Raw genomic sequence first — 13,080 nt, forward strand, 5'->3', positions numbered from 1 at the left:
GGACTTAAGGTCTGCAGGCTTCGTGCTGGAATTGTATCCGGACTTAAGGTCTGCAGGCTTCGTGCTGGAATTGTATCCGGGCTTAAAGACCCACAGGCTTCGTGCTGGAATTGTATCCGGGCTTAAAGACCCGCAGGCTTCATGCTGGAATTGTATCCGGACTTATGATCCGTAGGTTTCATGCTTGTACTATATTCGGACTTAAGGTCCGCAGGCTTCGTACTGGTACTATATCCAAGCTTAAAGTCCCGTAGGCTTTGTGTTGGTGATTGAATTCGGGGTCTAAACCTAGCAGGCTTAACGGCGATGATTCGAATAAGATTATGAATTTGAATGTTCAAGGTAAACTACTACTGATTATGTATGTTACATTATGAGGGCCAGGTACGTATTATGTACTCGTATAAAGTGATGCATATGTGAATAAGTGTTACAACTATAAATGTGATCGTGATACATTCGGTAAATCTGTGAAGTTATGTGGAAGTATATGATTGTTATATGTGATTATGATAATGGAAAATTAAATATGGATATGATATTGTATTTTTTTCGTTTTGATTGAATTAAAGTTGATAGCGAAGCATTTTAAATGCCTATGTTATATAAGTTCAATCTTGAATGACATGATATACATGTTTAAATAATATGAAAGCAAAGAATCTGTGAAAGAGTAGATTGTAATAAATCTGCTTGGTACAGCAGTAGTAACATGATTTTTGGAAAATCACCATAAATAGTGGGAGTTGAGTTAGAGGCTGAATAAATTATTAATGAAAGCTTAATGAGTCTTGCTTCTTATAAAAGAAACTGTGTAAGAAAAAGAATTGCCGATAATGAGATATTTGAAGTGGCGTGGGATAGAGTCAAAATGACTTTGAGGTCCCCTGTTATGTTTTTATAAAATCATTGTAAATTTTACAATGATGGCTATAAAATAAAATTTATATGCTTAGACTCCTTAATGATTCTATTTTCAAATGAAATAAATGAGAACATGTTTTGAATTCTGTACAATGAGAAATCTGATTCAAAGTGAAGAATGGTCAGAATAGTGAAATAGTGAAACAGGAGAAACTTTAAGAAAAATCTGGTATTGATTGGCCAATCAAAAAATTCTAAAAATTTTATGGATAGAAGATATATGAGTCAATTTCAGGGAAAATTAACGGAAATTGATTTGGAGTTTCGTAGCTCCAGTTATAAATAATTTAGTGACTGTTGCTTAGGAAGACAACTTGTCATGAAATTGAGTATATGTTGTAAACATTGATTAAACATGTAAATGAGCTGCTAATTGTTTTCTTAAGAACTTACTAAGCGTAAAGCTTACCCTCATTCCTTCCCATGTTCTCTAGGATTGCCAAGTTTGCTTGGGTTGGAGTTTGCCGAAGATATTATCACACTGTCGAGCTAACGCTATTGGTGTAGTGAATTCAAGTACTTTGGGTCTATGGCATGTATAGGTGTGTAAATATTAGAGTATGTGATATGGATTTAACCGTATGTGTTGGCTATTTTGATTATGGGGTTGTAAATCCATTTGAATTATGCATATATGTGCTATGGTATTACGTGATGAGTTTATAATGATTAAAGCATGAATTTTCCAAGTTTTTCTTAAGTTCTTGGTTTAGTCCCGAACCACCCCGGATGTATGTTTTGGGCCTCATAAGCCCGCATAAGGGACATATTGCAAAAAAAGAAAGAAAGAAAAGTTTTTAATTGTTTGAGATTTCTTGGCTCTGTTTAGTATAGAAGCGTTAGTAAAAGTCAGATAGCACCTCAAACCCAGTCCCGGCTTCTGATGCGGGCGAGGGGTGTTACAAGGACTGCTGCTGGGGCAATTCCTTTCTCATGGGTTTATGAATCAAGATTTTTCCTCCAAAATTTGATGGAGTCAAGAATTGAATACCTCTAGTAAACTTAACTTGAAAGTATTCATCCTAAGCAAATGTACCAAGAATGGATGACACAGACTTATGACAAATAAAGGTTCGTCCAAAAGAATTTCATAAAGGAAACCTTGTGCTGAAAGAGATCCTTTCCAAGCAAAAGGATGCCGAATTGGGAAGGGCCATATGCTGCGAAGAGGGCTTTCTCTAGAGGTGCACTGATTTTGACAAGAAATGGATAGGAAGAATTTATCTGATCCAGTGAATTCGGACTCGGTCAAGGAGTACTTTGTCTAAAGGAGAAGGGAAGCCAAGGTGAAAACTCGCAAAGGGCACTTTGAGACTTCTATTTCAAAAAAAAGGGAAAAAAAGAAAAGGAAAAAAAAAGAAAAAGAAAAAAAGGAAAAAGAAAAAAGAAAAATGAATAGGCGAAGGTGAAAACCCGCAAAGGGCACCTTGAGACCAAAGGGGTTTTGAGTTGAAAACCCAAAAGGGTAGCTCAAATTTGGAAAGTCATGCAGTGACCTTGCTATACCAGACCCGACGAGAAGTGAAGTATGTTACATATCGAGGCATCAACGAATTACTTTGGATCTTTTAAACACGTGTTGAACTTAAGAAAGTCTTCATGGAGCTGGTGTATAGACGCTCAAGCGGCGATATCTGGGGCATCTGATTTCTGTCCTATTTACTATCTTTGGATTCTTTTTCTTCGCAAAGATATGTTCTCAGGTTAATCTTTTTTTCATTCCTTCCAATAATTTGTCCAAATATAGTTATCCTCAGGATCAATTTATTTGTCTCCGATTATTCATAAAGCATGTTGCATTGAAATAATGATAGATGAACTAAAATATCTTCACAAACGAAGTTTTGCATATTACTCTGGAAATTTCTAGATATACAAGAAACTGAAACAAGACAATTGTTTAAGGAATTCTCATATGTATGGGTTGGAGATACTCGAGAGATTTTCTTCTTCAATCCAAAAGGTGGTTGGACGTTTTAAGCAATATTGATCTTAAGAAAGGATCATTTCATAAACATCTTCAGTGGGTCGTAACATTCGGGGAATGGTACGGTAGACCAAATTGATGGAGAAGATTCGAGGCATACGAGCAGAGTATGATTGATATGTCGAGAAGAACGAGTTGGAAAGCTTAATAGATGAATGAGTGGTGACATCTAGGATAGGGATTATGTTCGCAACATTTTGCATCATAACATGTTTAATTAGGAACATTCGACTCACTTCGATCATAGCATCCCAATTAGCAGGCATAATCATTCTACAGGTTATCAAAGATGACGCGCCTTAATCCCCTAAGCGGTAGGGTAATAGGCCGCAGCATAGTAGATCTGGTTGAAGCAAGATCCAAGATGGTTTGGCATCCTTGTGCTTACAAGGAGCAAATCAAAGACATAGCTGATTTTGTTTTCGCGTGCTTACGCTGAAGCAAATCTAAGATGATTTGGCATCTCTGTATTGTCAGAGAACAAATCGAAGTTTGGCATCTCTATTTCGACGGAGAGCAAATACATAGCAAATCTAACCTTCAGATGTTTATACTGAAGCAGATCCAAGATGGTTTGGCATCCTTATGCTTACAAGGCACAAATCGAAGACATAGCTGATTTGGCTTTCACGTGTTTAGGCTGAAGCAAATCTAAGATGATTTGGCATCTCTGTATTTTCAGAGAACAAATTGAAGTCTGGCATCTCCATTTCGACGGAGAGTAGATACATAGCAGATCTAACCTTTAGATGATTGAAGCAGATTCAAGATGGTTTGGCATTCTTGTGCTTACAAGGAACAAATCGAAGACATAGCTGATTTGGCTTTCACGTGCTTATGATGAAGCAAATCTAAGATGATTTGGCATCTCTATATTTTCAGAGAACAAATCGAAGTCTGGCATCTCCATTTCGACGGAGAGCAGATACATAGCATATCTAACCTTCAGATGACTGAAGCAGATCCAAGATGGTTTGGCATCCTTGTGCTTATAAGGAACAAATCGAAGACATAGCTGATTTGGTTTTCGCGTGCTTACGCTGAAGCAAATCTAAGATGATTTGGCATCTCTGTATTGTTAGAGAACAAATCGAAGAAATAGATTTGGCGTCTCTGTATTCAGCGGAGAGCAGATTGAAGATATCAACAGGACAGTCATAAGTTTACAAGAAGCAGATTAAAGACATAGCAGATCTGACCTTCAGATGATTTTACTGAAGCAGATCCAAGATGATTTGGCATCCTTGTGTTTACAAGGAGCAAATCGAAGACACAGCAGATTTGGCTTTCACGTGTTTATGCTGAAGTAGATCTAAGATGATTTGGCATCTCTGTATTGTCAGAAAACAAATCGAAAAAGCAGATTTGGCGTCTCTGTGTTTGACAAAGAGCAGATTGAAGATATCAACATGACAGTCTTGAGTTTGCAATGAGCAGATTGAGGACCATGATCCGATAAGGCCGGGCAAATTTGGTCTTTCTATGAGTCTTTGCTCGATTCTTGTTACACATCAATGAGCAAAGAGGGGCAGCTGTAGACTTTCAATTTTGCCCGGGCCTAAAAATAAGTCCAAAAACAAAAATATAATAAACCCCCCCAAAAAAATGAAGTCCAAGTTCAGTCCAGAATTACAAATATAATTTGGCTCGATCAGAATGGCCCATTACTTGAAAATATTTAAGGTCCATCTACAAGCTTAACCTATATGGAAATATAATCTTCAATATGCAATCTTAGATATGATTGCAATATTTGATATGATATGCAATCTTAGATATGATACAATCTTAGATATCATTGCAATCTTAGATATGATATGCAATCTTAGAAGATATGATTTTGTAATCTTAGAGATTTAATTTGTAGATACCTTTTAATCTTAACCGTTGATGTAACTGATCTGTACCGTTGGTGTAACACCCCGAACCCGAGACCGACACCGGAGTCGAACACGAGATGTTAACAGACTTTAAACCCTTTATAAAAATATTTCTCAGACACTGCCAATCTGCGTACTAGTCGCTTTAAAAATCATATCTTGAGTTTCACAACTCGAAAATCAGTTTCGTGATTTTTCCCTGAAACTAGACTCATATGCCCATCTACATATTTTTTTCTAGAATTTTTGGTCGGGCCAGTTAGTACAGTTTATTAGTCAAATACTCCCATGTTACAGGGATCGACTACACTGACCTTTGCGCATTACGACCTGGATATCTCCCTGCACAGAGATTCAATACTGATGCCGTTTATTTCTATAGAAACTACACTCAGAGAGGAATATATCCATATATGGTATGACTCCTAATTGTCTCTGGTTAATTTATAATGAATTTCCAAAGTCGGAACAGGGAATCCAGAAACCGTTCTGGCCCTGTCTCACAAGAACCTGAATATCTCTTAACATACTGTCCATATGATCTTTTCGTTGCTTCTATATGAAAATAGACTCATCAAGCTTCGAATACATAATTTATTCATCAATTTATTTCACTCCTACTATTTTTAGTGATTTTTCAATCTCACGTCACTGCTGCTGCCAGCATCTGTTACGAAAGCAACTATGCCCATTTCGTGATTTCTCCTTGATCTAACTAGTAATTCGTCATACATATCACAAATTATGATCATGACTAGCCATGCCAAAGGCTAATCATTGTCAAACATCCCCCTACTACACTATTGCCATATCAAGAATTTTAACACCAAAATAATCAACCATGACATATGGCATAAAAAGGTCGAATTATCAAGATTTACGACCTAACGTTATGAAACCAAACCCAACCGAACATTTATGCCATTTTCGCATGGCTAAAAGTTTACATACCAAAGTTCAAACACAACATAATAGCCTATACATGCCGAAATGTTCTCCTAAGCCGACTAAGAAGAAAGTACCAAAACTTGCTAGCCGGTGTGATGACTTCGACGACGGCACGATCACGCAAAAAGAGACGAGTCCAAGAAACCTAGAATAGGTGACAAGCAAACACCGAATGAGTATATAACTCAGTAAGCCATAAGCATCCCACAACCATCCATTAATAAAATTATCACAACAGGAAACAATGAAATGAGGTTAAGTACTCCATCCATACCAAACTATACCATAGTTCCTTAAACCCTATGGTTCAATCTCATACCAAGTCCTACATTGGCCTTTCATACATCATTTTATTTTCGTTATAATCATACAATTAAACGAACTTTCACCTATTCCACAATGAACCTTATGTACGTGACTTCAACTATAATCGTCACATAGGTTCAAAACTTACCAAGCTCAACTCCAAATATAAACATAGCGCCTATTAGCCATGAACTCAAGGTACTTACCTTTTCCGCTGTCCAAAATTGACTCGGTAAAGTCGCACCCTTCATGTAAATAATTTATAGAAAATATATATTGGGTTCGCACACATAGTGCTTAATAATCAACCGCGCACACTTAGTGCCATGCACTTTAAACTCACACACTTAGTGCCATGCATTTCAAGTTCACACACTTACCTTTTCCGCTGTCCAAAATCGACTCAATAATGTCGCACACTTAGTGTCCATAATGATTTAAAAGTATATATTAAGTCCGCACACTCAGTGCTATATAATCAACTCGCACACTTAGTGCTACATAATCAAACTCGCACACTTAGTGCTACATAATCAAACTCGCACGTTTAGTGCTACATAATCAAACTCGCACACTTAGTGCTGTACAATTTAAACCCGCACACTTAGCGCCAATCTCATGATCATAAATGTTTATACCCGCACTCTTAGTGCCGAGGTCAACAACTCAATACATCTCACCTCTTTTCTCTTCATTCAACACTTTCATCACCACATACATACATGTATATAAATTTATCATTCCATTCGGCATAATTACATAGACATTATGTCTATTTAGATCAATACAAAATATATGCTTGATGACTTACTTGTGTTGGGTAAGATGGTTCCAACTCGGCTACTCGATGATCTTTTCTTTGCCTTTGCTCGATTCTCCTCCTTTAACTCCTTGAGCTTAATCAATAAATCAACTAGTTTAACCGCCTTGCTAAATATTTACAATCCAATGACACATGCATATGTATGTTAGTATATTCGGCAATCACCCTTAATAATCACCCACTTGATCAATTATGGAGAATCAAAGTTAATATCACAATGTGTACCCTATATGGCCCATTATACATAATCAAATTTAACATCATCTATATATTTACTCATATGGCCGAATATACCTAATCATACATACACCTAACCAAAAATAATTTCTAAAATCTTTATATCATTTATACACTAGTAAAGCATCCTCTCCCTTTCCATCAATTTAGCACATGCATTACTCATTAACCTACAAAAATTATATTCGGCCTTAGCACACAACTTGCTAGCCGATTCTTCCCCATCTAGCAACCAATGCACATATGTGCTCACTCAAAAATGCTAAAAAAAAAAGAGATTCAAGAATCATCAATCCACCATCACATGCATCATTAACAAGCTTCATATTTAGCATGCAATGGCATTAACACAAACTCCACCTAGGCCGAATCTTAACTCATCTTCATGCCTCATCACCACAACATCAAACATCAAAATACCAACCAAGAATGTAACATGCATGGCCGAATATCATCTCCATCATTTAACAAAGTTTGAACCATGGCTAGGTAGATTTCAAACTTACAACTTAAAATATACATGAATCTCAAAGAATAATATCAAACATACCTCAATCTAGTTACATGCATGGCCAAACTTCCTCCTAATTCTCTTCCAAACCAAACATGAAGCAAGAACTCCTTCCTCCTCCCTTAGAATTTTCGGTTAAAAGAGATGAAAAAGGATGAACAAGTTTTTCTTTTCCTTTCTTTAGCTCACGGCAATGGGGGGGGGAACAACCACTCATTTTTTTGTTTTTCCTTTCTTTATTACCCATACTCCTTATTTTATTTTTTTCCTACATACCTCACTAGGCCAACATGTTCCCAACATGTTTCCACCCATAGCATGGCCAACCACTAGCTCAAATTTTGGGTAATTTGACATGCAAACCCATCATTTTCACAACATGCATTAATAGACCATTTTAAATTAGCCTATCATATTTTCACCATGTCTCATATCGATCCCTATTTAATAATTTCTCATACAATTGGCAAAATTGGAGAATGAAACTTCCACATACTCATGTACACACATAATAAGCATAGAATATGGAAATTAATTATTTTTATAACTCGGTTTTGTGGTCCCGAAACCACTTCCCGACTAGGGTCAATTTTGGGCTGTTACAGTTGGATTTGAGAAGGTTCAACTATAAATAGAGGCCTCTCCCTTCATTGTAAAACACTTGAGTTTTGGGAAGCAATAAGAATTCTTGAGAGCATTCACTCAAATTTCTCTCCCTCTTGCGTTCTTACTCTCTGTAGTTTGTTCTTATTTTATTCTTTGTCTATCTTAGTTTTTCAACCTTTTTTTATTTTAATTTCTTCATTTTTCAAATATGTATATTTATTCCTATATTTTATACATTTGATTATGTATTTTATATATTATAATATTTAACCTTTTTATATAGTTTATTTTAAAATATATATTTTCTATGCATGTATATATATTATATTATCATTTCATGTATTTTGAACTATTGCATTATATTTTTATAATTTGTAAATGTTCTATTTATCCATTTTTTAGTGTATGTCATTTATCTTATTTGTGCATAGTTTCATTTTTTTATATGCTATGTTTAATTATTTCTTTTATATGCTATTTTATGATATATATTGTTGTATAATTTTTGCATGTATTATGTTTTTCTTTTAGTTTACTCATATTTTTATTTGTTTATTATCTTATATTTACCCTAGTATGATTTTTTTCATTAAACGTATGTTCATGTTATTTAGTTTTGTCTTAATGATATTATTTATGTTTGTATGGAAATGTTAGAATATTTTATACATCTATGCTTCATGATGCATTAATATGTCATCCTAAAACGTCATTTAAAATAATATTCCAAGGTTTTTTTAAAAAAAAAATAAAAGGCAATGCTTGATGTTTGGAAACTTCGAGAAAGGTAGTGCCTTAACTTACTGGGTTGCGACTTTTCTCGTTGAATTCGAATAGTCAAGCACCCTTCTAAGTGATTTTGAGTTTTCAAAACTTAAACAATTATTTCGAGATTTCAAAACATAGTGTCCTAACTTACTAGATATGGTGTTTTGTTGTTTCGAGATAGAAATTTTTGAAAGACGAGCTTAATTTCGAAGGTTTTAAAATGTTGTGTCCTAACTTACTGGATGTGATGTTTTTGACTCGTTTAAAATAAGTGAGCCTTAATTTTCTAAATTGATACATTCTAATTAAAAGAGGTTTGCATGTTAAAACTTTCAAATTTCTGACATTAAAGACACTTGATAATCAATTAGGTACTAATTTTTGGGCGTTACGAGGGTGCTAACCCTTCCTCGTACGTAACCGACTCCCAAATCTGTTTTCTCGACTTTCGTAGACCAAAATTAATGTTTTAAAACAAAACATTTTATAAGGTGATCCAATCACACCTAAAAAGATTGGTGGCGACTCTCGTTTTCATTTTTCTTAAAGTCGATTCTCATTTTCTAAAACTCGATTTAAAAATGGTTTTGACACTAAGAAACTTCTAACTCCTATAATAGTGATTGGGGGTGGCAACTTGTCAATTACATCCACCTTTTCTTTGTTGACTTCAATCCCCCTTCTAGATATGTTATGTCCTAAGAAAATTCATTATTTAACCATAAAATGGTATTTCTCCCAATTAAGGACACGGTTTATCTTCTCACATCTCTTCATTACCTTAGCCAAATTACTTAAACAAATATCATACGAATCACCAAAAACTGAAAAATCATCCATGAATACCTCAACAAAATTTTCAACCATATCAGTTAATATTGCTATCACGGATCGTTGAAATGTTGCAAGTGCATTACATAAATCGAAAGACATTCGTCTAAAAGCAAACGTACCATATAGGCAAGTAAAAGTTGTTTTGTGTTTGTCTTTCGGGACTACAACTAATTGGTTGTACCCCAAATACCCATATAAAACATAGTAATATTCTTTACCTGTTAGTCGATCCAATATTTGGTACATAAAGGCAGTGGGAAGTGATACTTTCGGGTTGCCTTGTTAATTTTTTGTAGTCTAGACAGATTCTCTCGCCCGTGACCATCCTTGTCAAAATTAATTTGTTATGCTCATTATCTATAATCTTGATTCCACCCTTCTTTGGCACACATTGTACCAAACTTACCCATGAACTATTTGAGATTGGATAAGTAATTTCCACGCCTAACAATTTGACAACTTTCTTCCGAACTACCTCTTTGATAATAGGATTGAGTCTCCTTTGCCCATCAATTCTAGCTTTCTCACCCTCCTCTAATATAATCTTATGCATACAAAAAGAAGGGTTTATTCTTCGGATATCAACTAAAGTCCAACTGATCGCCTTTTTAAATTTCTTCAATGTTGCTCCTCTTGACATTCTATTAGTTATGCTGAAATAATCATAGACAAATTAGAAGATTTACCTAGATAAATGTATTTCAAATGAGAAGGAAGTACCTTTAATTCAAGTTTGTGCGGTTCTTCAATTGACAACTTTGGTTGTGTGTATTCCTAAGTTTCCAACTCCAATGATTCAAAATGTGCTGATTGAACATAGCCCTTTGGATTGGCTTATCTCAGAATCCATATTTTCCTTACCTTGTTCATCTTCTAATGGCTCGGACCTTAAGGTGTTTTCCAAGGGGTGTTCTACATAATTGTGCTCTATTCTGTAGAAGCTAAGTATTCTAACTTCTCCATTGCTGAGCATTTTTCCATCGAATCAGGGAATTTCATGCCTTTAAGAACATTAAAAGTTACCTGGTCATTTTGAACTTGCATAGTGAGTTCACGTTTCTTCAGATCTATTAATGTTCTCATTGTTGCTAGAAAAGGTCTCCCCAGGATGATCAACACTTCCTTATCTACTCCAAAATCTAAAATAATAAAATCAACAAGAAAAATAAACTTATTTAAATTTACAAGAACATCCTCCTTCTAGGTGCACTAGAGATCAATCCGCCAATTGGAGTATCACAGTTGTTGGTCGAACATCACCTATACCGAACATATTAAAAATAGACATTGGCATCAAGTTAATGCTTGCTCTTAGATCACATAAAGCTTTACCAGAGTAAGATTCTCCAGTATTATAGGGTATAGTAAAGCTCCCGGGGTCCTTCATTTACAGCGGTAGTTTGTTCTGTAGAAATGCACTATATTCCTTTGTTAATGCTACACTCTCAAACTCGCCAAGTCTTTTCTTCTTGGATAGAATGTCCTTCATGACCTTGACATAGTTAGGCATTTGTTCTAAGGCTTCTACCAATGGGATATTGATGTAAGCTACTTAAGAACATCCAAGAATTTCTTAAATTGCACGTCTTATTTTTGTTGCTTAAGTCTTTGTGGATTCAGAGGTGATGGAACCTTGGATTGGATCGATCAACTTTTCTGCGGTATTGTATCTGCATCTGACAAATGTGTTAGCTTATCAGAATTTACTAATTTAGATTTTACCTCTTCAGAATTTTTAAAATCAGACATCTGTGGTGCAGGAAGTTCAATTGTCGGTTGGTTTTCCTATCCCTTAGCAAGTTCATCTTTAACCTCAACTTCTTTGGGTTCCAAAGTCTTTCTGTTTCACAAAGTAACTAATTTTCAGTGTTCCTTACCCATATTCCTTGGATTTTTCATGTCACTTGACAAGGCTCCTTAAGATCTATTACAAAGCTCAGTAGCTAATTGACCCATTTGGTTCTTCAAATTTTTAGTGTTGCTGCTTGTCTCTAAATTAAGGCATCATTTTTAGCCATGTACGCCTTAAAAGAATTCTCCAAATTGTTGGATGGTTTAGCTTGTCGTTGTTTCTGAACTTGTTGATTGAAACCTAGAGGTTGATTTGACCTATGCTACATGTGGGTGTTGTTCAACCCAGCATTGGTTACTCCAAGAAAAGTTTCGATGGTTTCGCCATGAAGGGTTATAGAAGTTGGACTGTGGTCCTTGTCCACTTCTATTTTAGTTTTTATTTCCAACATAATAAAATGACTTGGGATTTGATGGACAATTCTCAAATGAATGTCTATCCCCACAATATATGTAAGAAATATTTTCAAATTGACTTGGTAGCTGAGTTGCAACATTTATTTAGAGCATTAGTAGAAAAATTTTTAAGCATAGAAGAAATTAAAGATACCTGAGCTGTAAATGAAATGAAAGCATCCAATTCATGTACTTCTACTACTCATCTTCCTGAAGTTGCTCTATTGGTCGACCATTGATAGTTTTTACTGGCTATACTCTCGATAATTTCATATGCTTCATTATAAGACTTAGAAAAGAGAGCACCATTTGCAGAAGCATCTACCACCATCCTAATGTGCGTTAAGAATATTATAAAATGTCTCCAATTGAGTGCATTTTGGAATCCCATGGAGAGGGCATTTATATAGTAATTCCTTAAATCTTTTCCATGCCTCGTATAAGGGTTCATCATCCAATTACTAAAAAGTAGTGATTTCATTTCACAACTTAGCATTTTTGTTAGGTGGGAAATACTTAACCAAGAAGCATTATACTAATTCTTGCTATGTAGAAATTGAGCTCGGTGGCAAAAAATTAAGCCATGCTTATGCTGTATCTCGCAATGATTATGGAAACAACTTCAAGCTCAATGCGTCTTCGGTTACACTGGCTATCATTAAGGAATCACTCACCTCCATAAACAGTCGAAGGTGAAGATGCGGATCTTTTGTGAGGATTTGACTAAATTGGCTAACTGTCTGAAGCATCTGGAAGTCACAGGCCTCAATTTAAACTGTGGTGCCTCGATCCTTGGTCTCTTAATTTGTAACACCCTTAACACGTATTCATAGTTGAAATAGGGTTACGAGGCATTATCAATCAATCACAACATAAATAATAATTTTCACATAAACATCAATAAAAAATAATCTCAATCTCCCTTATAAGGCTCTACAAGACCTTAAAACATGATTAGAAGTGGCTCAGGACTAAACCGATAACATTTGCAAACTTTAGGAAACTTCTA

General features: G+C 35.3%; 1 non-coding gene across 1 annotated transcript; it reads left to right on the forward strand.

Moving 5' to 3' along the window:
• Positions 1–12,455: 12,455 nt before the first annotated feature.
• Positions 12,456–12,562, forward strand: LOC121225614 (small nucleolar RNA R71). The gene has a single exon (XR_005923469.1). It is a non-coding gene; the product is annotated as a small nucleolar RNA R71 (small nucleolar RNA).
• Positions 12,563–13,080: the final 518 nt, after the last annotated feature.

The sequence above is a fragment of the Gossypium hirsutum genome, chromosome A03, assembly GCF_007990345.1.
Source record: "Gossypium hirsutum isolate 1008001.06 chromosome A03, Gossypium_hirsutum_v2.1, whole genome shotgun sequence".
In the NCBI taxonomy this organism is placed as follows: Eukaryota; Viridiplantae; Streptophyta; class Magnoliopsida; order Malvales; family Malvaceae; genus Gossypium; species Gossypium hirsutum.